The sequence below is a fragment of the Sinohyriopsis cumingii genome, chromosome 7, assembly GCF_028554795.1.
Source record: "Sinohyriopsis cumingii isolate HCF-2022 chromosome 7, ASM2855479v2, whole genome shotgun sequence".
Lineage (NCBI taxonomy): Eukaryota > Metazoa > Mollusca > Bivalvia > Unionida > Unionidae > Sinohyriopsis > Sinohyriopsis cumingii.
In genome coordinates, this window is record NC_142967.1 from 106,143,324 (window position 1) to 106,169,069 (window position 25,746).

Below are 25,746 nucleotides of genomic sequence, written 5' to 3' on the forward strand. Positions count from 1 at the left end.
AGAAATTACTGTCATGTTCAACACATCTGCATGAAATTTCCATGAGCTTATTAAGTGGAAGAATTTATACAAATGTAAACTCCATTTTTGAGGACTGAGCTGTGTGAAAATAGTTGCCGACTGCTGAACTAAAGGACTTTAGATCTGGTAAAATTGCCAATGATAATCATAACTAAAAAAGCAAACAGACCCCCCCGTAACAACAAACAAGCCCCCAGCATTAGTCTTTCTCAGACCTTTGCAAGCATAACTGATTTGGGTGTCTTCGTTGCATAGGATAAATTGTTGACCCAAGTTATTTCGGAAATTTAGCCATTTAATTTTCACGCATTAATATTACGAAACTTAAGTTTATTTGGTCTTAAAAAGGCGCCTACACAGCGCCCCTCTTGTGAGGGTGGGGTGGGGTGGGTACACGGGGGTTGAGTTATGTAGTGGGAATGGGTATCAGGATAAGGACCGAAGGTGTCATATCACAGATTGGCTAGATCACATAATCATCAACTGTGTTAAAGACCAAATATATCATACGACTGAGTGGCTAGATAATAAAATCCTTGTGTCAAAAACACAGCTGCTAGGGTCATCCTTCGAGAACCACGATCAGAGCACACCTCCCCGCTGCTCTGTACCCTACACTGGCTATCCATTTGATCCAAAATCAAACACAAACTTTGTTTTCTGTGCTACGTTTCACTGACGGACTCTAGTCCAACATAATTATTCGACCTCACCCATGTGTACACACCAGCAAGACACTTACGCTCCTTTTCTGACAATCGTATACTCAATATTCCCAGTACGAAAACGAAGTCATATGGACAACGTTCTTTTGCATACCAGGGCCCAGTAACGTGGAATGAATTGCCCACTGAACTTAAACACAGAGACACAGAGATCCCATTCAAGAGCGCTCTTAAAACACTTATTTCGACTGCAAGAATAAACTTAAAGACCTAATAATGTTCCCTACCTTAAAGATTTACAGCGTGTTTTTGTGTTTTCTAATTTCACGATGTTTGTTTTCTGTAATAATGTCATTATATACGTTTTTTATATGTTATAGGTGTTGTCTAATGTTGTAAAGCGCTAAGAGCTTCTAAAGATTAGGCTCTATACAAAGTCCTCATTATTATTATTATTATTATTATTATTATTAAATAACATTAAACTTTTTTTGCATCTTGTTAAATATCAATCAAGGTAGGTGGGTGGGTTTGATCAATTTAAACGTTCTGTTGGTTCATCGATCTAACTTTATCATCTACTGTCTTGTATTACTGTCGACTCATGAATACGTTCTTAATAAATAAATAAAATAATAACTTATAAACAGCTTAAAGCACAGACATCTTTGAAGCTCATGTGATTCTTTAATATATAAATGGCATCGAATAGACTACCTGATAACCTTAAAGTGATAATATATAGAAAATCAAGTTTTGCTCATTAATTTTAAACGACGCTAATTTTAGATAGCGGAGATAAAAATGTGCGGAAAACTTTTGTAACAAAACTACAACAGGCTGTACAAATCTCACGCGACACCCAGTCTAGTGGTGATATACAAATTAACACCAGGTTGCGTCGAATTATATCTACAGGCCTTGAAATAAAGAAACGGCAATGAAAGTATTGCGACCTGAAACAACTGGTTCCTCACGTTTAGCAAAAGGCGGGAACAAAACTTATGAGAAACATTTAACTTTTGCCTCCACTGAATGTCTAAGTGAAATTTGTATTTTAAATAAGATATTTCTTACAGTGTGAATTTAAAGCAAGAAATACGGCCAATTTATATTCCAACAAATACACAATTAAAAAAAAAGAGTACAGTAAACGGTACAGTACGCAAGCGATGTGTTTAATAATCCTCCATGAAACCTCGAGTTGGCTCCGGAGATTATTGACTTAAGGGTCTTATTATTTGGACCTTTATTTGAGTTAAGGAGTCTTATTGTTTGGACCTTTATTTAAGTTAAGCAGTTGCGGCCAAAACTTAATATGCAGAAACCATAATTGCATTTTTAGGCTTAGTATGACTGTTACCTATGACCTTTACACCTTGGTACCTATACATTTCTTTCTTACATTATGTGCAAGCCTAATAGAAAGGCTGTTTTTCAATCGAAGTTACCTAAAACAAGTTTTTTTTTTTTTTGTAAAACTATTTTTTCTTGGTTGAGCCACAATTAACTCGACTTTGAAACTTGTGACCCCAAAATCTATAGGTTTATTCTATACCTCAATTTCAAACCCTCCACAAACATTAATTTAGGTACATGATCAGCAACTAAAGCAATAATGCAAAAACATTTATTTTCTTCTTTTAGCCACAGTGACCTTGATCTTTGCACCTTCAATCAAACAGGCTTCTATCATACCCAATGTGCATTCAACCATAAACTTTAGAGAAGATAAATGTCAAGGTCAGACATTTATATGCAGAAACCATTTTCTTCCTTTAAGTCATAGACTCTGATATTTAAAGGACAAATGCTTCTTCCATACCCCAAATGCAAGCCATTAAAATTTTTCAATAAGGTCTGTGATGTAGAACTAATAATATTGTGTGGGAACCATTTTCATTCTTTAAGTCACAGTGACTGTGACCTTGACCTTTTGACCCCAAATTCAATAGGCATTTTTTTAAAACTCAATAACAAGATATCTACAGTATATGATGTTGAACTAGTATCATTGTGCATAAACCATTTTTCTTCTTTCAATCCCAGAGGCCTTGATCTTTGACCTTCCTAAATAGAAATCATTAGGCTTTTCCTTACCTCAAGTTCAAGATATCAGTTTGGTAACTGTAGATGGTGAATTGTTGTTGTTGAGTTTAATTATAGTGGCGTGCGCACAATTGTACATGTGCCACTTTTTCTGACTGCACCGCAGCCTGCTAGTAGTTCCTGGGGAAGGGAATGGTGCCACCTCCCCCAGACTTTTATGGGTTCAAGGAACCCTGATAGTTTGGCCTCAATCTGTGGGTCCATAAAGGTCCCTTACAGTTGAATGGTTGGCTGTTATTAATAATAATAATAACAATGAGGACTTTGTATAGCGCCTAATCTTGAGAAGCTCTAAGCGCTTTACAACTTTAGACAACACCTATAAGATAAGAAACATAATAATATTATTACAAAAACAAACAACATGAAATTAGAAAAACATTAAAAAAAAATAAAAAAACATGCTGTGAATATTTCAGGTAGGAAACATTATTAAGTCTTTAAGTTTGCTCTTGCTGTCGAAATAAGTGAGTTTTGAGAGCCCTCTTGAATGTGATCACTGTGTCTTTGTGTCTAAGTTCAGTGGGCAATTCATTCATTATTAGTGGGAAGGAGAGCACGGGAACGGTCCTGGTTGCTTCACATCGCTGGTTTCTTGTTGCATTTGCCTGGTGTTTGTTGCGTTTTTAATTTTTTTAATTTTTCAATTATTAATTTTTTTATTTTTTCAAAATGTTCTAAAAAAGAGGGGGGGGGGGTGTCTATGCTGTTTATAGAGGTTGATAGTAGAAATCATGTATGAAGAGAGATTTTCAAGGTTGTTATGGTATTACTAGTCGAGGTGTTTAGGGTGTGCTTCCTACGTTATGTTATTTATAAGTTTTTAGATATTGCCTCTTTAAGTTATTGATTTATTAATGTTTTTAGAGATTGAATGTTTATTATACTTTATTTAGCAAGAGACCGGAGTCCTAGCCGATTACACGGTTCGTTAAGGACATCTAGGACATCCGATTTTGCGGTTTCCTTAGTTTTTTTTATAGGTGCTTCGTAAGTGAATTATTTATTAATATTTTTTTAATAAAACTGAATGATATGTTATGGGTTTTTATGTGGGGGCTTCTAAATTTATTTAGCTAGTTAATGGGTCTTTTGGTTTTGTGGGGATAGTAATTATATTTTGTTCCTAAGTCCTGCTGAGTCTATGAATTTATTTATATTTTTATATGCTGATTGTTTAATTTTTATTAGAATCCATAAGAAACTCTGGGTATGTGTGTGGTGATCAAATCTCTTTTTGGTTTTTGATAAATATTTTCCGAGCGGGTTGATATTTTGGGCATATATTGATTACGTGGTGTAGATCTTCGGTATTGGCAGTTAATGCAGTTAATGGTGGCTGGTTTGGGTCCTATAAACCTTCCTAAACTGCTTGCTAGTTTAGTTTTTCCAGAGATTATCCTGTTTATGGGTTTCTGTTCTAAATAGGTACCCTTAGGTAGCTGTATTTTCCTATCTACGGTTTTTGGGTTTCATGGTGCTTTTTATCTTTTTTTATAGGAGTTCAAAACTCTTGCCATTTTTGGTCTATATATGTTTGTGCGAAACTTAGTGCTTCTGTAGAGCTATAGTTAAGCTTGATAGAGTTTTTATCTCCTAGTTTGGTTTGTGCAACTTTGTCTGCTGTTTCGTTGCCAGAGATTCCAATGTGCGACGGTATCCACATGAGCTCGACTAATTGATGTGCTGTGGTGATATCGTCGATTAACTGGCATGCTCTGTCGAGGAATTGTTCCCTAGAGTGTGTATTGCGATTTTGGATCGATTTGATAACGCTTAGGGAATTGCTTATAATGACTGCTTTAGGTATTTGGTTGTCTTTAATCCATTGTAGTGATTCAAGTATAGCCCAGAATTCAGTGGTGTAAATGTAGCAACGGTCAGGTAATCAGGATCCCGTTTCTATATTGAATTCAGGGATGACTATTGCTGCTGCTGTTCTTGGTGGGTTGTTTGTTTTTGATCCATCGGTATATATTTTAACATAGTCCGGGTATTTTAGGTTGATTTCGTTTACCAGTACAGGTTTTAGTAAGTTTTCTTGTCCTTCTTTATTGCCTAATTTCGTAGCTTTAATGTTAATCCTTGGTGGTGTTTGTAACCATGGTGATTTGTTCTGGTCTGTAATGTTTGTTACCGGTTTTTTTTAGTAGAGTTATCTTTTCTCTTAGTTCAAGGATTACTTTGCCACTTGGTGTGGTGGGTACGATTTTGGGTTTGATGCCTACTTTACATTTGTTTATAGCCATTTTGGTGGGATGGTTGTCTGGGTGGGTATCTAATCGAACGGAGTATCGGAGGAGCAGTTCTTGCTACGTAATTTTAAGGGTAATTCTCCTGTTAGTGTTTGTAGTTCTTCTAATGACGTTGAGGGGAGTGTTCCTGTGCATGATAGTAAGGCTTTTTTCTGGAGAGTGTCAGGTTTTTGTAGTACAGTTATATGCTTGGCAACCGTAATCCAGATTTGATCTAATTAGGGTATTATATATCGTGAGGAGGGTTTTCTGGTTGGATCCCCAGTCAGCTCCTGTTTTGTTCCTGAGTAAATTGAGATCTTTGTTACAATTCTGGGTGAGTTGTTCATTGTGCTGTTTCCATGTGAGGTGTTTGTCAAAGAACATTCCTAGGAATTTTACTAGTGTTACGTATTTGATTAATTGATTTTGTATATGGAAATTTGGATAGACTAGGTTGTTATTTCGCTTGGGGGTGAATATGATTGCCACAGTTTTTTTCATGAGATGGTGAAGAACTGGAGTTAATGTATTGAAATGAAACTGGTAACAGATGAACACCAGTCATACTAAATTATGCCCCACCTTACATTAGGCATACAAAAATATGAAATAAAACTATACTAATAACCATCCATTTAAAATTTTTATTTCAAACTGAAGCAACAAAAGCAAGTGTTATTTTACCACAGTTATGTTATCATTGATTCTGCAAATTACAGTGCCTTCATCCTCTACACATGACATCTTCCAAATGGTAACATTGTCTTTGTGTATTATGCCATTTTTATTTGTCCAATTATCAGTCAAATATCCATTTGCCTATTGATTTCAAGAAAACAAATTAACATTATATACCACACAAATAGTACAGTAATGTCAAATGGATTAATGCACATATCATATAGCCATCTCAATGTGATATTTCCTTGGAGACACTAAAAACTGAAAACTTTAAAATAACATGGCAAGCAATTCCTGGCTTCTTTACATTTTTCTCCAGTATACCATTTATGTTTGAAATAAAGGAATAAAATATAACCCGGTTTTTGAAATAAACAAGAACACATTGGAAGGTACTTTATTTCTTGACAGTACTTAATTGTCCCTGATGAAAGGATTAGTAGGGCACAGTCTGCACAGTGCTGAATTGTTCCTGATGTGGGATTAGTAAAGCATTCCTTGCTTTGGAAATTACTAACCAATGACAAAGGGTCTCACTAACCTTTACCTCTGGTAAAGATATGTCATCTGAAACTAAACTTGCTAAACAGAAGCCATTATTTTATTTTATATACCATTACCTTGACCTTTAGAGCCAAAAATGTATAGATTTCTTTATTAAACTAACTGCAAGCCATCCAAACAGTCAGATAAACGAAACTACAGTTAAAACAAAAGTTACTGTGCAGGAGACCAATTTTTCATTCATCTAAAATGATCTTGTCTTTGACCTAGCCATTCAGAATCAATTGTCCATTTCCATGTCAAAAAGTAATGCCCTCAGCAAAATTAGGTCAAGGGTATGTGGCCTTTAACTAACGTTAATTTAAAGAAAACATTTTTTTTTCTTCCGTCATGGTGACTGTGACTTTTAATCGTTTGACCACACAATAAATAAGCTTCATTCTTACTCAAAATGTACTATTTGATCAACAAACATTGGTGTAGAGAACTAAATTTGATGCAGAAAGTCTTTTTCTATTTTTCAGCCACAGTAACCATGATTTTTGGACCCCAAAATCAAAAGCTCCTTTCTACCTTATCAAAGTGCAAGTCATCCACAATCTTCAGCCACGATCTGTGGTGCAGAACTAACATTATTGTGCAAAAATCATATTTCTTCTTTCAGCCACATTGACCATGACCATTGAACCTTTGACCCCAAATCAGTAGGCCTGTTATATTTACAAAGTTTAGCAATGGTAGATAATATAAAAGAAAATGAAACAGGGTATATCTGGACATCAGCACATTAAATTTCTGATTACTGTCTGCATAACAATGATCCAAAAATGTTTTTAATTGAAAATGTGTGGCTCCCTTTTATCACTAACTTTGAGACTTTTATTTGGTATTTAATAAAAGGAGAAAAAAGAATTCCATTATTTCCTTACCAGATGTTAAATTTAGAGTAGTTAGGTTTTGAACAGAGAGTTTTGATCAAGAAATGACCCTAACACTTTGTTATAGAGGATATTAGGACACATTTTGTTCCTGGTATAGCCACCAAAATGGACTGCAAGTATTATTTCTTTGAGATACTGGCAATGACACTTCATAATTAAGGCCTTATGTCCAAAATACAATATATTTCAGGCTTCAGGCACATAATACAATATAATTCAGGCCTAAGGCCTCTGGCACATAATACAATATACTTCAGACCTAAGGCCTCTGGCACATAATACATTATATTTCAGGCCTAAGGCCTCAGGCACATAATACTATATATTTCAGGCCTCAGGCACAGAATACAATATATTTCAGGCATAAGGCCTCAGGCACATAATACAATATATTTCAGGCCTCAGGCACAAAATACAATATATTTCAGGACTCAGGTACATAATACAATATATTTCAGGCCTAGGGTCTCTGACACATAATACAATACAGTATATTCTGTGCATACATTTGCAGTGCTATGAATAATACAGATTTGTACTAATTATTAAACATCTTGCATGCTATTACAAAGGAAAAAGTTTTGCATTTGTCTCGTGTCTGTAAAATAAATCTAATGTTACAATGCTATTATTTATCTATCTATACAGATACTTTTCTCTTAAACTGTCCATACAGACAGCATATACAAAGGAATATGATCTAGGCATATATAGGGCATACCCATAGAAATGTGATCTAGGCATATAGAGGGCATACACATAGAAATATGATCTAGGCATATAAGAGGGCATACAAATAGGAATATGATCTAGGCATATAGAGGGCATACACATAGCAATGTGATCTAGGCATACAGACAGAATACTCAAAGGAATCTGATATAAGCAGTATGGACAATGTCTCTCAACTCAACTTCTTTTTCAATTTAAAATACATGATTATAACATCCAAATTTTCAACTCTAGTCCACCTTTTTCAATATCAAACATATGTTTAAAATATCTAAATTGTAACTCCTGTCAACCCTTTCAAATCTTAAATATATAATTGAAACACCAAATTAGAACATATAAATTTTAACTCCAACTCTAGTAAACCTTTTTCTAATATTAAATATATAATTAGAACATCTATATTTCAACTGGCAACATTTGTCAATATTAACAACACGTATGAATCAAATAAATTTCAACTCCAGTCAACGTTTTCAACATTAACTATATGAGAACATCTAAATATCAATTCCTGTCAACCTTTTGCTATATTAAATATATGATGTAAACATTTAAAATGTCTATAGTACTCTGCCTATATCTAAGCATCTATACTGAAAGGGTTTTAAAATGTCTAGACTGAGTACTCTGCATATATTTAAGTGTTGATATTGAATAAGGTTTTAACATTTCTAGACTGAGTACTCTGCCCATATTTCAGTGTTGATATTGAATAAAGTTTTAAAATGTCTAGACTGAGTACTCTGCCTATATTTAAGTGTCGATACTGTATAAGGTTTTAAAATGTCTAGACTGAGTACTTTGCCTATATTTTTTAAGTGTTGATATTGAATAAGGTCTTAAAATGTTTAGAATGAGCGCTTTGCCTATATTTAAATCTTGATATTGAATAAGGTTTTAAAATGTCTAGACTGAGTACTTTGCCTATATTTAAGTGTTGATACTGAATAAGGTTTTAAAATGTCTAGACTGAGTACTTTGCCTATATTTAAGTGTTGATTTTGAACAAGGTTTTATAATGTCTTGAATGAGTAATTTGCCTATATTTAAGTGATGATTTTGAACAAGGTTAGAAAATGTCTAGACTGAGTACTCTGCCTATATTTAAGTGTTGATATTTAATAAGGTTTAAAAATGTTTGGAGTATTCTGCTTTTATTTTTAAGTCATTGTATTTTAATACGGTTTAAAAATGATTAGAGTGAGTGTGTTTTATGTGATTCATTTACATAGGTATGCCATTACTGCACCATATAATCCATTAAAAATATAGAAGAAAAAAACAACATTACTAACATCTGTTTAAATCCAAATTACTTCAAACCATATTTGAATAATACATTTTGTACATAAGTAGCCCAATTTACAGGACTTGTCTCAACAAGTGAGTAATGAATAAATTTCTTTTTATGTCAGGTATTATTCTTTTGTATCCAAAGTATATAATACCTTATAGTGAAGGAAATGATGTATTTCTTTCTTGTTCTTTACACAAATCATAGGACTAATCAATAATGAAATTTGTTACTTTGATTTAATTTATCATTCTTTTGCATAAATTATCAATACTTTCTGTCAATATTCATTCAAAAATTTTTATTCCGATAGCAGCAAAATTTGAGATCATCAGCAAAGTTTTTAACTTGTTTCAAGCTACCAGAAAAACCATTTTTTCTTAGCCTTACACTAAACTTCACATGAATTTAAATTAAAGCTATTACAAATCCGACAGTTTTTTTTCATCTTAAACTCTGATTCAGTGGGAACTAAATGCTGGGTGATGACAACAATTTCATGAACAATCTATAAACATTCCTTCCCAAAATCTTTAAACAAACCGCAATTTAAAAACATAAAATATTGCTGTATGTAACATTCATTTTGTTAATATATGAAAAGCAAGGCAAACGTCACCAGTTCTAAAAGACTTTACATGTAAATTATGCGATATCCATGTATTTTTGCATCATGGTCCACATGTTATTTGTATTTAACCAGATATTTTATTGGCTGAATCCATGTAGAAAGCTCTGTAAAATGTAAAGAAATCCCACACATTAAAATTACTAGAAAATTCTGAAAAATTACACCCAAAACATACTTGGTGAGAATCCTACATTTTGCAAAAATATATGCATGAGTGGCCAAATTATAAAATGAAAAGTATAAACTGACAAATTATATCAAAAGACTGTGTGATTTGGAATTTTTAATGTAGCTCCAACCATTTTAGTCATATTGCTATGATGTCTGTATTGTGGCAGTTTAAAGTGATGTCTAGCACTGGGGCATCATACTGCAGACATGTGACATCATGTCCCACCCAGTCACACTATCCTGAAACCATGTCAACCAGACCTAACATTAAACTCTTAATGCTGAGCGCCAAGTGAGACAGCTGCTAGTACCATTTTTATAAGTCTTTGGTATGGCTCAGCTGGGGTTTGAACCCTCAACCTCCCACATCTGAGGTGGATGATCTAACCACTTAGGCCATTAATGGTTTATCAAAACAGAAAAATGGTAAAGCTCAACATAATTAACTGCTATACATGCCAAATTAAGGATATATTGTCTGTTTTGTGTAGAACCAGTTCATTTACATAAAGAGTCAATTTTTAGAAAGGAAACACTGCAAGATACAAATGTGTAGATTACTACATGTATTACCAATTTTCATTTTTTTAATCAGATGAAATATTTACATGTGTGATTTTCTTTTGGAGTATTGTGTATGTACAAGGCATGACATGACTGTTCTAACTAGCATGGAGCAAGAAACAAACAAAAAATAAAGTAAAATTTTATAAATGAAAAATTAATAAATAAGATTACACATAAACAATGAAACAAAATATCCAAACTATCTAATGTAAATTATTTGTTCATCCAAAATAAGATAAATAAACATATAAATGTATCTATCAAATGTCTAACCTTGTTATTTTGCAACCTGTTTTACTACCATCCTTGGTTATCACCAATTATTTTTTCTTTAAACAGTCTGGATCAACTCTGCTCAATAATCCACCCTTCACTGCAACCTCTTATCTGGTTTTCTATAATAATGCTTAGCAATTACTATGTTAATTACATGTTATGCCACCCTTCATTGCAACCTGTTATCAACAAAATGCTTTTCAATTAAATGTTAATTACACATTTCTAGCACCCTTCATTGCAACCTGTTATCTACACTGCTTAGCAATTACAATGTTGATTACACATTATGCCACCCTTCATTGCAACCTGTTATCTACAAAGTACTAACTTTGCAATTAAAATGTTAATTATACATTGTGCCACCCTTCATTACAACCTGTTATCTACAAAGTAATTACTTTGCAATTAAAATGTTAATTATACATTATGCCACCCTTCATTACAACCTGTTATCTACAAAGTACTTGGCAAAAAAAAATGTTAATTACACAATATGCCACCCTTCATTACAACCTGTTATCTACAAAGTACTTGGCAAAAAAAAATGTTAATTACACAATATGCCACCCTTCATTACAACCTGTTATCTACAAAGTAATTACTTTGCAATTAAAATGTTAATTAGATAATATGCCACCCTTCATGGTAACCTGTTATCTACAAAGTGCCTAGCAATTCTAATGTTAAGTACACATCATGCCACCATTCATTACATCCTGTTATCTACATATTGCTAGGCAATTTTAATGTTAAGTACACATTATGCCACCCTTCATTACATCCTGTTATCTACATAGTGCTTAGCAATTATGTTAATTACTCAGTTACATCAGCAAATTTCTGTGATAGTGGTTGACAATTACTTCATTTTCTATATAATGTTGTTTGTACCAACCAAACAGTTGCTTCTATTAAGCCTTGATGTTAAAGTGTTCCCTCATTATAAAGCACCCAGTATATTGTGTTCCCCTCATATAACATGAGTTACTGAATCCTTTTTTGGGGCCGATTGCAGTTTTGATATGTAATGTTACTAAGAAAGTGTATTCAACTGATATACAGAACACTGTGTACCACAACTATGACACTACTACTCATTAGGAGCTATAAAAGTGTACTGCATTATAAGTGTACTGTATTATAAGTGTACTGCATTATAAGTGTACTGCATTATAAGTGAGGTTATTTTCTAAGAAGGCAACCTCATTTAAAATGCAGTACACCTTTAGAGCTGCCCCTTAGTAGCATCTTAGGGAAGGAAAACAGTATTCTCAAAGTCAAAAAGTAAACTACTCTCTTTCATCAGCTGTATTTTTCTGTAATCCAATGAACCTAAACTCCAATTATTGTGAATGCTACAGCTGTACCTTTTTGTAATCCAATATAATGAACCCCCAATTACTGTCATTGATGCAACACTCCCTTTCTACCAGGCCCTTCATTATACCACAGTTCCTGTTATAAAGCAAATATGTTCACTGTTCCGATTATATTTAGTGGTTCTGTGGTGAAATTATATGTATCATGTATTTTATTATATGGTGGTATCACTATAAATCTTTATACTCTATGGTTCCCAAAATAGCATTATAATGCAGGAATACTGTACACTGTATTATTTTTTCAGAACACACTACAGCCATACATTTCTGAATGGAAGATTCCACAAGCAAAGTCCATTACATCAAACAGAGAGTGGAATCTCTTAGATAGAAATTGTACTGATGAGGTGAGATCATGTTGCTCACATATTTAACTCAAATACCTCACATACTGAACCTGGATATCACACATACTTAACTCAGATACCTCACATACTTAACTCAGATTCCTTACATACTGAACTCAGATACCTTACATACTAAACTGGAAACTTCACATACTGAACTCAGATACCTTACATACTAAACCTGGATATCACACATACTTAACTCAGATTCCTTACATACTAAACTGGAAACTTCACATACTGAACTCAGATACCTTACATACTAAACCTGGATATCACACATACTTAACTCAGATTCCTTACATACTGAACTCAGATACCTCAAATACTGAACCTGGATATCACACATACTTAACTCAGATACCTCACATATTTAACTCAGATTCCTTACATACTTAACTCAGATTCCTTACATACTGAACTCAGATACCTTACATACTAAACTGGAAACTTCACATACTGAACTCAGATACCTTACATACTGAACTAAGATACCTTACATACTAAACCTGGATATCACACATACTGAACTCAGATTCCTCACATACTTAACTCAGATTCCTTACATACTGAACTCAGATACCTTACATACTGAACCACAGATACCTTACATACTGAACTTGGCTACTTCACATATTGAACTCAAATACCTCACATACTAAACTTATATACCGCACATACTGAACTCAGATACCTTACATACTGAACTAAGATACCAAACATACTAAACTTGGCTATCTCACATATTTGATTCAGATACTGCAAATGCTGTACTTAGATACCTCACATAATGAACTCAGCTGCATCACATACTGAACTTAGATACCTCACATAATGAACTCAGATACTGCACATGCTGTACTTAGATACCTCACGTAATGAACTCAGATGCCTCACATACTGAACTTAGATACCTCACATAATGAACTCAGATACTCCAATATCTGACACTGAACTCAGATACCTCACATACTAAACTTAGATACCTCATATTGAGCTCAGATACTTCACATACTGAACTCTGATATATCATATACCGAACTTATAAACCTCACATACTGAACTTAGATACCTCAAATAATGAACTCAGATACTATGATGCCTCACAATGAACTCAGATACCTCACATATTAAACTTAGATACCTCATATACTGAACTCAGATACACATAAAACATATCTCCTCAACTACAATCCATACCTCGTTAGTGATCTCCTACAGTATAAGACATTTTTGCTGAGATGCAAGTTGTTTTATGTGAACTCAGTTAAGAAGCTAGCACTCCATAGCTGGAACTGTGCTATTTAGCCCATATATACATATTGTCTGAGAACATTATAATTGTAGCTTGATTATTCAATCCCCTTTGGGTACATTTTATAACAGTCTGGATGATTTAGACTTTGAATAAATGATTCTCTAGTGTAATGGCATAATAACAAGGTAGACTTATACAAAACCAAAATCTCAGTATAATGGAATCCCCTCAAGAGCATTTTTTTAAAAATTCCAAATATTTTCTTCCTTACTATTTTCATTTTTGTTCTCATTAAAAGAAAACCCATCAACTCCAAATACCAAAAGAAATTTCCATCCCAAATTTCAATTTTATGCTTTTAAAAAGTCACATTCTGGAACAGATCAATTATGGTTAGCATGTACTGTAGTAGGCTGATCTGTGAGACAAAGACCCCAAAAGAGTCCCTAGAGCATGCAGGGTTAAATAAATACTTGACACATTCACTAACACAGATTAGGGCTGATAATAGGCTAATCTGAAGTCTTTGCACCATATGAAGAAGACCGCTTTTAAGGCAAATTATTAGTAACTAAATGCCTGTAGGTAAGCCACATAAGAAAGAATATGTTTATGTGCTTATCACCTAACTTTGATTGATACTGTTCATTTGTATACATGATCAATAGAACATTGTTCATTTTCTTAATTAAATATCAGGGCTTTTTTAACCAGTTATATGGTCTTGCTTTTCATGCTTTGCTGACAGAGACCAACAAAGCAGTATTCTAAAATCAGATTCACTCAATGACATAGCTTGGAGTTTTATATCTTATCCAGAAATTATAAACTGTGCTATTGCTAAGGATAAGTGCTATTTGGCTATGCCACAATACACTGAGGCATTTACAAAAGCCACATTAAAGAAAAGATGTAAGAAAGAAAACCACATTGCTCATTGCCGTATTAAGCCAGGTTATTGAACTGTGAACATTACACATCATATGGAGTATTTAAACATTGTTGAGTATCATTCATAACAGACATGTTGCAAAGTTATAGAAGTATCTCATTTGACAGCTGTTTCTTGTGATGAGGACTGTGGAACAAATATATTTATGTGACAGGATGTGGTTTCTGGAAAGAACTTATCTTGTTCAGCTAATTCTTCATTAAACACATTAATTTGCACTTTCCCCTCATTATTTTTGTAAACTCTATTTGCAAAGACACACATGTTCTCATAATTACATTCTCTCTCTCTCTCTTGTCACATTACGTACTTCGAAAAAGATTTCTCCTCTGCAGAAAACTCAGCAAACCATAAACTTTTCAAACCCACCCCCAGAATACTGATCCTGAAGGATTTTGGTTTTCAGTCATTTAAATGTGTTTGTGTGTGTGTATATATATATATATATATATATATATAGATATATAATTATCTCAAATTACATTTTGATACTTAAAGCCTAACTCCATATACAATGAAAATCTGCCTCATAAAAATGACTATCTTACAAACTGAATGAAAATATAAACAGTGTGCATGTCAAGTAAAACATATTTAAAAATTTTTTTTTATACAGTATTAATAAACCCATTTCTTCTCTTAAGAAATGCAAGACAATGGAAGATTTTGAAATTAAAAATAATTGTAAAATTAAAAATTATCGTTTTATGTACAGCAAAATATCCTTACAGAAACCCTGATTTCCAATTTTGTTAGCTCAGGAGTCATTCATAGTAATGTCTGAATGGTGCTGTAGTAATTCACTTACTTTGTACTTTGGGTACTGTCTCTGAATCCAATGCATGCAAGTGTTTAAAGTCACCCATACAAAGTCAAGGATTTCCCCATCTATAGATCTGTCTATGTTAAATTGCATATTCCATCAATGTCTCTCATGCACTGTGCTATGCTATGTCACAATAAAGTGACACATGAAAAGAACTTGCATGCTATTCAGAAGTGAAATCATGAATGCAAATTTAAGTGAGTTGTCCAATGGTTTCTCTTTTAACACTGAATATACAAAATAGTTCAAATATGTCAACACCTCCCATGCATATTCATTCTGCTTTACAAAAATTGGTGCCAAATCTTTACATAGGAAATTATTACACATAAAATAAATAGTATAATGTTATTACACACACACACACACATGTATGCACACATAGAGGGTGAGTTTTTAATGGACAACTGTTTCATCTGTATTTGTTGCCCCTCATCTTGTATGCAAAAGTCCAATGAGAATTAATGTGTGTGTGTGTGTGTGTGTGTGTGATTTGGATTTTTAACATAGCTTTAACAATTTTGTAGTCATAACGCTAGATTGTGGCAGTTTTTTGTGATATCTAGCGCTGAGGCATCATGTAGAGACATGTAGCATGATGTCCTACCCAGTTACATTATCTTGACACCAGGCCGACCAGTCCTAACACTAACTCATAATGCTGAGCACCAAGCGAGGAAGCTGTTAGTACCATTTTTGTAAGTGTTGGTATGACTCGGCCAGGGATCAAACCCACGACCTTCTGCATCCGAGGCGGACGCTCTAACCACTAGGCCATCGAAGCAGTGATAATGGGAATTAATAAACAAAATGTACATTATATAATAATACAATTCCTTTCAGTCTTTGCTGCAGGCACATTCTGTAGTAATACCAATCATTTCAGTCATTATTGCATGTACATTATACAATAATACAATTCTTTTCAGTCATTACTGTAGGCACACATTATAGTAATACCAATGATTTAAGTCATTATTGTGAGCACACTCTTTAGCAATACCAATCAGTTCAGTCATTATTGTGGGTATATTCCCTATCATTTGCAACTATTTAAGATAGTAAAAGTGAACCAAAGAACAGTTCCTTTGCCTTTTCAATCAGTGCTCAAGGATGGCCTCTGAAACAATCAAAGTACTGAAGGTACTGATGGTCTGCACAGTCTGGGTGTCACTAATTTACATAAGACCTTATGGAATACATATACCTCCCAAGATGTTGCTATTCGCAATCACTTTTACTATCATAAACATAAACTTATTTTTCTAAATTTCCTTGTCTTTATCTATCATTTGAGAATTTATATTACATATACAATATTGGAGAAATTGTAATGGCGATTTCATTTTATAAAAGCATTTGCTATTAGTGTTTAAAATGCTAGCAACAGCAGAATAGGGGAGATAACTCATCAGGTCTAATCATTTACCTAAATCCTAGTTGTTTCCATTGACATAAAACAGATCTGAAAGTCCAATGTTAGTAATTTTAGTATGACCATACAGTTTGTAAATATTGTTAGTAATACAAACTATATATGGTAAAAGAGAGATGGAGTCATGCAGGGTTTCAAAAGTGAATCATATCAAAAAAATTTAAAAATGTCAGAGAATATTTTGTTAGATCTCACAGACTGGTACTTTAAAATATATCACAGGTATGAACTCTAAGTACTGCAACTTTAATTTTGAAATTGCACACTTTTCTTTTGTAAAGTCTTACAGTAGTACTCAAGGACAAGGCATGAATAGCAAGATGGGTAGATAGTTACCTCAACACAACACATCAATTTTAAACTTAAAATCTTACACTAAAATATATTATCACATTATGAGTGAGAAATAATAAAGTATACAAAAAATATTAACTTTTCAAAGCTTTAACTTATGACACTGTTGCGACCTTTTTGACTATGTTGCAACCATAAAACCATACTTGCTCTGTATGTGATAGATTTGAATATACACTATTTATCAAATGACAGGCCCATATTTGCTAATACCCCCATCCCACCCCCCACTGCCTTCTGATGCTGACCAATATTTACTAAGGATGCATATCAACCATATTTCAACAAATTATTTTGGCTAGAAGCCTGGTTTTAGAATGGGACAGCTATAATAATTTATTATACTTTATATGCATACTCATAAGTCGAGTCAAACTGCAAACAACAAAGATCCTGTTCTGACATAGCATAATATGATTGCAGATCAGAGTCTCTGATGTTTGTTCTACTGATTACTCCTAACAAACTGCATAGACCCAGATCTGCTATGTGCATTATGCTAGGTCTGTGCATTTTGCAGTTGGATTTGTCTTATAAGTGACTATATATGGTATGTAACAAAGGATAATGCAAATGTAACAATTTTATGTACAATGAATAAACATTAAACAGAGAAAAACTTGGACTCTGATGTACTTTGAATCCTGAACTCAACAATGGATCATGCTGTACAACACAAAAAGTATGGTAATGAAAGTAGAAAGTGAACATTATTTAACATAAATGTAAGACAGCAATTATAAATTTTCTTCTTGCTAAGGCTTTAACCTTTCTCTCACCTTGCACAGTATTTACATATAATGCACACAGAGATGCAAAATTGGCAAAATATATCACAAATTTCCATATATCAACAGATATCACAAAATATTTGATTAAAGTTGTTATTTACTCATCAATAAGCAGACTGACAGAAACAGATACAAGGTCATGTTCTGTTGACCTTTTGTCTCTGGAGAGTTGGTGACAATTCATAATTTAGAAGCTGTTCGTATCCTATCCTTAAAGTATGTACATCTACTTGACATTACAAGGGGAGTTAATCTGTACAATAGGCATGGACAACTAGGTCTGTCATTACTTTTTAGAATCATATTATTTACAAAACTCAGAGAACTGCACATCACACAATCAGCATTATTTGCATAGATCTGAATACGTTTATTACCTGGATGGTGATTTGGTCCATTTCTGTTAAGCTTTTTCGAAGAAGAAGCCATTTAAAGTTTTATTTTTTTTAGTAACTGCAGTAAAATGCAGCGATGGATTTGTATAATTTGAAAAAGGTTAAACGCTTTTTATGCCAAGATGCTTTCAGTCAAAATCTGTTTAGCACTGTTTGAGCAAATTTTGAAGGATATTCTATTTTTAGTAATGGTAGCCATATTTAATGGCAGTTCAGCATTCTATGTACAGAATTGAATGCCAGCTATGCCAGGCTGCTTTCTACCAATTTTGGTCAAATTCTGTCAGGTGGTTTATGAGAAGTGATTTAAAGATTTTCTGTTTTTAGTAATGATTGACCATCATGCCAGAACATCAACAAATTTGGTGGTTTTTGTAAAGTTGTTGAAAGGTTTTTAAATATTAGTAATGGCTGTCATATCTGATAGTGGCCTGGTATTACTTGAATAAATCCAAAAGAGTTTCCTGCCAGGATGTTTTCTTTCAAATTTAGTCCATTTGTCTTCCGTTGTTTGGGAGAAAAAGTTGCAAATAACAATTATAAATAGATGACACATGACAGATGATGGACAATGCACAATGAAGGATCATATCATAAGCTCATTTGACCTTATGAACAGGCAAGCTAAAAAATAAAACATGCATTCAATCATGCTGAACATAAATTACAATGCAGAAAAGGAAAAATATGGCAACCAAAGATTTAAAACATTTAGTAGAAAGATGTGTTGGACAATTAAATTTACCTGAAATGAAACAAAAATCATGTACAAAACCCAACATTTGCTGAAAAAACAATGAAAAAATACAAACAAGTGTGAAAATTACATCCAAGTTAGGTGAATATTTACAAAGTTTTGTATACTATAAATTATGACATTTAAGCTTTATTAAATTTTCTTGAAAAAATAGACCGTTTTGAATTCTAGTATCAACTAAGTTTAACAAGTTTTTGATTCATTCTACTTTAAAATATTTGACTAAACTTTCTGCTTGCATACATTTTGTTATTTACAATATGTCTCATGAAATTTCTCACATGCACTGTAATTACACTTAATTATTCATAATTCTTTCCATATTAGCACGAGTAATTTATCTAATGAAAGGATACAATATTTATTAACACCTCTGAAGCAATAAAATTAATGATGATTATAATGATAGTGATGATGATAATGATGGTTGTGATTATAATGATGATGATGATGATGATAGTGATAATGATGACTACAAAAAAATCACAGAAACAATTTGATCAGTTGATATGTGCATCTTAGATGATAACCACAATAAGTACAAGGTTTCATGATAATCTAATGAAATCTGTGAGACAATTTGTATTCCAAATATTCTGTCATAAATTACATCCAGGTGCAAGACAGAAAGGTCAATAACATTGAAAAAAATTATAGTGATATTTTTTTCTTTTTAATATGTGCATCTTGATATGATGACCATATTATGTATAAGGTTTTTATAGTAATCCATCAAATGTGCTTAGATACATTCACAGAATATTCTATGGTACAAGATAAAAAGGCTAAAAAATTCAAAAAGCAACTTATTGATATGTACACAGGAGCTAAATAAAAAAACAAGGACTAGCAAGTCCCGGACTTATTGTGGCAGCTCTGCAAACTATAGTGAACAGTTTTTTAACTGTTTCTATCTTCTATTATCAGACACACATACAAAGTGAAATGTACCTAAATATCCTTATGCAATGTGATTTCTTCAAATAATGATGATTGTGACTTATTTTCAAAACAGTGAGCACCAACCTCTGATTCTGAGATTTTTATTCAATGTCAGTGGTTGGCAAATGTTAGATCTAGAGAAACCAAACTTGAATAGATTTATGATGAATTATCACCTGGGAACTACCACAAGTTCCCATAACTTCTTGCTGCATATCAGACAGTGCAAGATGGTTAAAGCGGACTGGTTACTTAAATATTATAGTACTATCAAATGGTTACAATATTCAGTGTGGAAACAAGTCTACAGTTCATATATTCAATGTGTGTTAATGTACATGCTGTCAAACAGTGATAAATTTATTGAAGCTTTGAAAATCTATGCCATAACATATTAAAATTAGAATAGAGATATTGTTGCACACTGATTGGTCTGATTGACAACAGATTGACAAAAAAAAATCAGGAGTTCTGTATTGGAAATGAACTACTTGATATCCATAGACCACTGCTTTTTCAGTCCTGGTACATATTCAGATGGTGATCATAACATTTTGCATGTTTCATGGTGATCCAGTGACATTCACAAAGTTATCTGTCAATATGTACAACTTTAGGTGATAACTGTAATATTTACTGAGTTTCATGGGAATCCATCCATATCATTGGGACAAAGCTCTCAATAAATCTTTTGACTCCCATCCCCAGCCATTACTCAGACAAATGCCATGCGATCAACAGATGTCACACAAGTGATACTTAAACAATAAGATAGACAAATAAACAAAAATTCCTTCATAATAAATACCTATCCATTCACACATAAAAAAGCTGCAAACTTCTCTTATAAGTGTCTACATGATAACAGTTAAGCATCAATAACACAACTGCAAATTTTGAGACACTTCAATCATTAAACCAATATAACTTTAATGGATACATATTTTAATATATATACACTCACATACAAGTCTAATCAACATAGACATTAATCTGTCAAGACATAATGTAACTATAGATCAGGGTCCATGTTCTAATGATTAGTCCTAATACAAAGCATAGGCCCAGATCTGCTGGTGCATGATGCTGTTGGTTCTGATGTCAATAGAAGGTGAATTTTCCTATTGTGTATTTAGTGTGTACAGCCAAATATGATTCTGATGTCAACAGAAGGTACATTTTTCTATTGTGTACAGTGAAATATGATTCTGATGTCAACAGAAGGTACATTTTCCTATTGTGTACAGCCAAATATGACATATTTTTGCAAAAATGTATCCATCATCAAATGTAACAAAAAAATTAAAAGTTATGGGTAATGTATTTCATTAAAAAATAATCAACAGTTGTTTGCAATTAAACAGAAATCAACAGTAATACAACATGCCATTTTCTCACGTCATTCATTTTTACTGGTGTCATAACATCATATCATATAATTTATAAATTAGTGAGATAATCTTAATGAAAATCATAGATGATTCAATGATTAATAAGAAATCCAACTTTTGCTTATCAAACAAAAAATTCATAAAACTCTTCAAATAATTTAAATACAATACTTGCTGAATATAGCTCACAGTATGAACATTTGTTACACATGTTTCATGTGTATTGATTACTCGCTATAATATATACAGTAAATACACAAAAGTTTTGATGTTTTGGATGCAATCTCTTGCTCTTTCATATTGAAAATGAGCAAGTGGATGTCTTCACACTGTCATCTGTTTGGTAGTTTTAGCCCGAAAATCACTGTCTCTAAATATCTGCCTCTGTCACCCCCTTGACTTCCAGCTCCTCCTTTACTCTTCTCAGATAGTCTGGATCTGGATAACCATAGCTGGAAATAAGCAAATAATTGTAATGGAAACAATACAATTTATTTCAGAAAAAAATGCTGTAAATTAAAAGAAAATAAAAACAACAATTCTTTGTTATTTACTCGTGTAGCAAATTAACTTTCAGAAAGCATTTTATGCAATATGTGTAAACGAAATATTCTGCAGTTGTGAAACATCTTTTCCTTTTTAAAAAAAAACTTCAAATGTTTCTGTCTACCATGTGTTCCTTGAGCTCAAATGAAATATGTAAAGATATAAGACCTCTTGTCTTGACTCTTTTGTAACAGAATATATAAAATGAGTAAACAATACTATGAACTGATGTTCCACAGAATGCAGTAACTGCCCTCTGAACAGCCATTAGCATTTGGTTATTCAGGTAAGACACAAACAATCTTGGCACATCCAGGTACAAACCTAAGTTTAAGTATACAACTAATTTGCCTTTATAGCAGTCTTCATAACTGATATAAATTTTATGTTTCTGAACCTTAGAGATGTGAACTGGCATGCTTTGTTGTCATTATTAATTTTATTTAAATCTTAGTCAACATTTGCAGTGCCACCAAGCACCCTCAGATTTAGGGTGACTGATTTCATTCCACTTCATTGTTTCCCCTGGCCCTGGTTTGACTATCCATTACACAGTAACAAACACGAAAGTGGACAAGGTTATCCAGGGTAATTATCTAGCTATCCAAAGTTTGCCAGTTGATCCAGGGTCCTGGTTTGGCTACCAGTATTCATTACACAGCGAGGAAAATCAAGGTGGGCCATGTGGCCCAGGCTAATCATACAGTAATACTGTACCAAATTTACAGCTGAATACAGTAAAAATATTTAGGTCAAACACGCGAGAACTATCTTGAGGAGAAATAAAGCCTATTAATATGACAATCTACATATACTTCCTGAAGGTCAAACTTACTTAGAAGGTCCACCTTCAATTCTAGTTTTGTGATGTATGTCATTCCAAGTGACTGTATCAGTCTTTCCAGTTGTTCTGGATTCTCCAATGGTAAAAACCAGCTTTCTGTCAAAGGCAACCTTCAACATCTTTGAAACTTTTTGGCCCTCACGATTGTCAGGAAGATAAGCCTTTCTTCTGGTTCCCCTGAAGGGCTTTCCTGGGTGAGGATGGTTGTCCTTAAATAACCAAAGCAAAACATTTACTTTAATTGTCAAACAATAAAAAAATGCCAATTTAATGGTGTGGAAGTATGCAATGACGGTAAAACAGAAATTATGTTTATACTATTTTGAGTAAGACTTCAAACTATAGACTGAAGCAAATGATTAAAATATCAACATAATAGATTCCCCTACCTGTAAATTTGGCTGAAATTACAGGTTGCATAGTAATATTAATTAAAAGATAATTAGTATAAATAATGATAACGAAGGATTATGAATTAGCTTTGATAATCTTGAGCCAAGGTGACTCACTGGTTAGCATGTCATGATCACAACAGAATGATGCAGTTTGAATTCTCCAAAAGGACATATTGTTCTGACCAATAAGTCATATATATTTGATGTGTAAGAGACTTAATGGTTACTTATAAGTAAATTATTTATAATAAGTAAAAAAACAGTAGTGTTTGCAATTATAAGTATAATATAAGTGAAAACAATATTGATTCATGTGCTTCGCCCACAACTGACTTTTAAGTGATATACAAGTCGTTTATAAGTGCTGCGTTCTTGAACAGTTGAATATATTTCAAGTGAACTGCAAGTTTATGGTCATTTTCTGCTTAACAGTCTAACTGCAAAATACAGTCTCCAGTCCAAGGTTTATTGTAAAATGCAGCTAGTCCAACAAAAAAGTGCTACTATCAATTTTTTAAAAACATACTAAACTTCCCAGATTATTTATAAATTTCAATAAGAGTCACATATTAAAATAAAGATAAATTCATAATGTATAATTTAAAATGCTCTTAAGTTTAAAAACAAGTCTCCCAAAACAACTGAGATTAAGCTTCTAACTCTGATAGGCCTTAGGTATCAAAGCTAGAATAAAGCAATGAGTGTGTGTGTAAATTGCACAAGTAAAAAAACACAGCCACAAATTGGGGACACACCTTCATATAGGTATTTTTTCAGCACCCTAATAAAATTAATTTTTATAATTTCTTTTAAAGCAATATTATTCCTTACTCAAGATTAAACTAAGCATATTTTCATCAAATCATAGAGAATAATTTATTGCTGGATACTGAAATTCTAATTTACATCTAAAACATGTTTCTGTTGCAAAGATCTGGGGTCTAGTAGATCTCCAGGATGAATGCTATCATGATTTAGGCTTAGCCGCATTTCCTCTCATTTCTTGAATTTAAACCATGCAAGTCTGCAGACTGAACCATGCCAACATGTTTCCTTCCGTAGCTTTGTTTTTCTTGCTTTTGTTATTTCCATCATTGTGCAATATACACAATTCACATGCTGACAAATCATCATTGAGAACACATTCATTTACCAGCACAGATAGAATGGCCAACAGATTCTGAAAGAAAACTACTTTAATGGCTGGTTGTACAGGGTGATGTGATGTGATTTGGATTTTTAATGTAGCTTTAACAATTTTTCAGTCATATCGCTACGATGTCTGCAATGTGGCAGTTTATAGTGATGTCTAGCACTGGGGCATCATGGCGCAGACATGTAGCATGATGTCCCACTCAGTCACATTATCCTGACACCGGGCCGACCAGTCCTAACACTAACCTCTTAATGCTGAGCGCCAAGCGAGGCAGCTGTTAGTACCATTTTTGTAAGTCTTTGGTATGACTCGGCTGGGGATCGAACCCACGACCTCCTGCATCCGAGGCGGACGCTCTAACCACTAGGCCACCGGAGCGGTTGTACAGGGTGAGAAAAGGCAGATTTCAAACTACCTTATGGCTGGTTGTACAGGGTGAGAAAAGGCAGATTTCAAACTGCCTTAATGGCTGGTTGTACAGGGTGAGAAAAGGCAGATTTCAAATTTATCTGTCTGAACAGTGTACTTGATGATTGATTTTAACTAAGATGTATTGCTTCTAAAAGAAAATTTATATTTCTTATCTGGGGAATATATGATGCTTATGGTGTGTTATCACATTTTTATGTTTTATTTCAGCTAAATATTTTATATTAATCAAGCTGTTTCAAATGTGATTCAAAGTGACAGATCGAATAATGTCAGTAATGTAAGTTTGTAAGATTTTGTATAAGGTCAGAACTCAGAGATAGCCATTTGCATGAATACATTCTATCAAACTGAGGACACAATTTTCATGAAAGTGGGTAGGGGTGGGTGAAGTTTAAAAAAAATAAATGAAATTCATTGAATTAAGCAGGGAATCACTTACATCACTGACAGGTGAAATGAGTAAATGATGTGCATTTCACTTATACCAGTATTTTAGATAAGCTAGCAAAGTCATGTGTCATATAAGTGAAATAAACCTTATTTACAAGTGAAATGCCAAGTTTGCATATAAAATCCCAATCATTGACCATATGTCACTTATTAGTAGAGTGTATAGTCACTGACAGTTCACTTAGAAGACCTTTATCAATAATAATAATAATAATAATAATAATAATTATTATTATTGTAGTTGTTGTTATTTTGATC

The 25,746-nt window shown here is 33.2% G+C and overlaps 1 long non-coding RNA gene across 1 annotated transcript; it reads right to left on the bottom strand.

Moving 5' to 3' along the window:
- Positions 1–5,662: 5,662 nt before the first annotated feature.
- LOC149795886 (uncharacterized) lies at positions 5,663–15,174 on the bottom strand. The gene is made up of 2 exons (XR_016422441.1): positions 12,732–15,174; positions 5,663–12,688 (listed from the first exon to the last, which is right to left on the bottom strand). It is a non-coding gene; the product is annotated as an uncharacterized LOC149795886 (long non-coding RNA).
- Between the last annotated feature and the right edge of the window lie 10,572 nt (positions 15,175–25,746).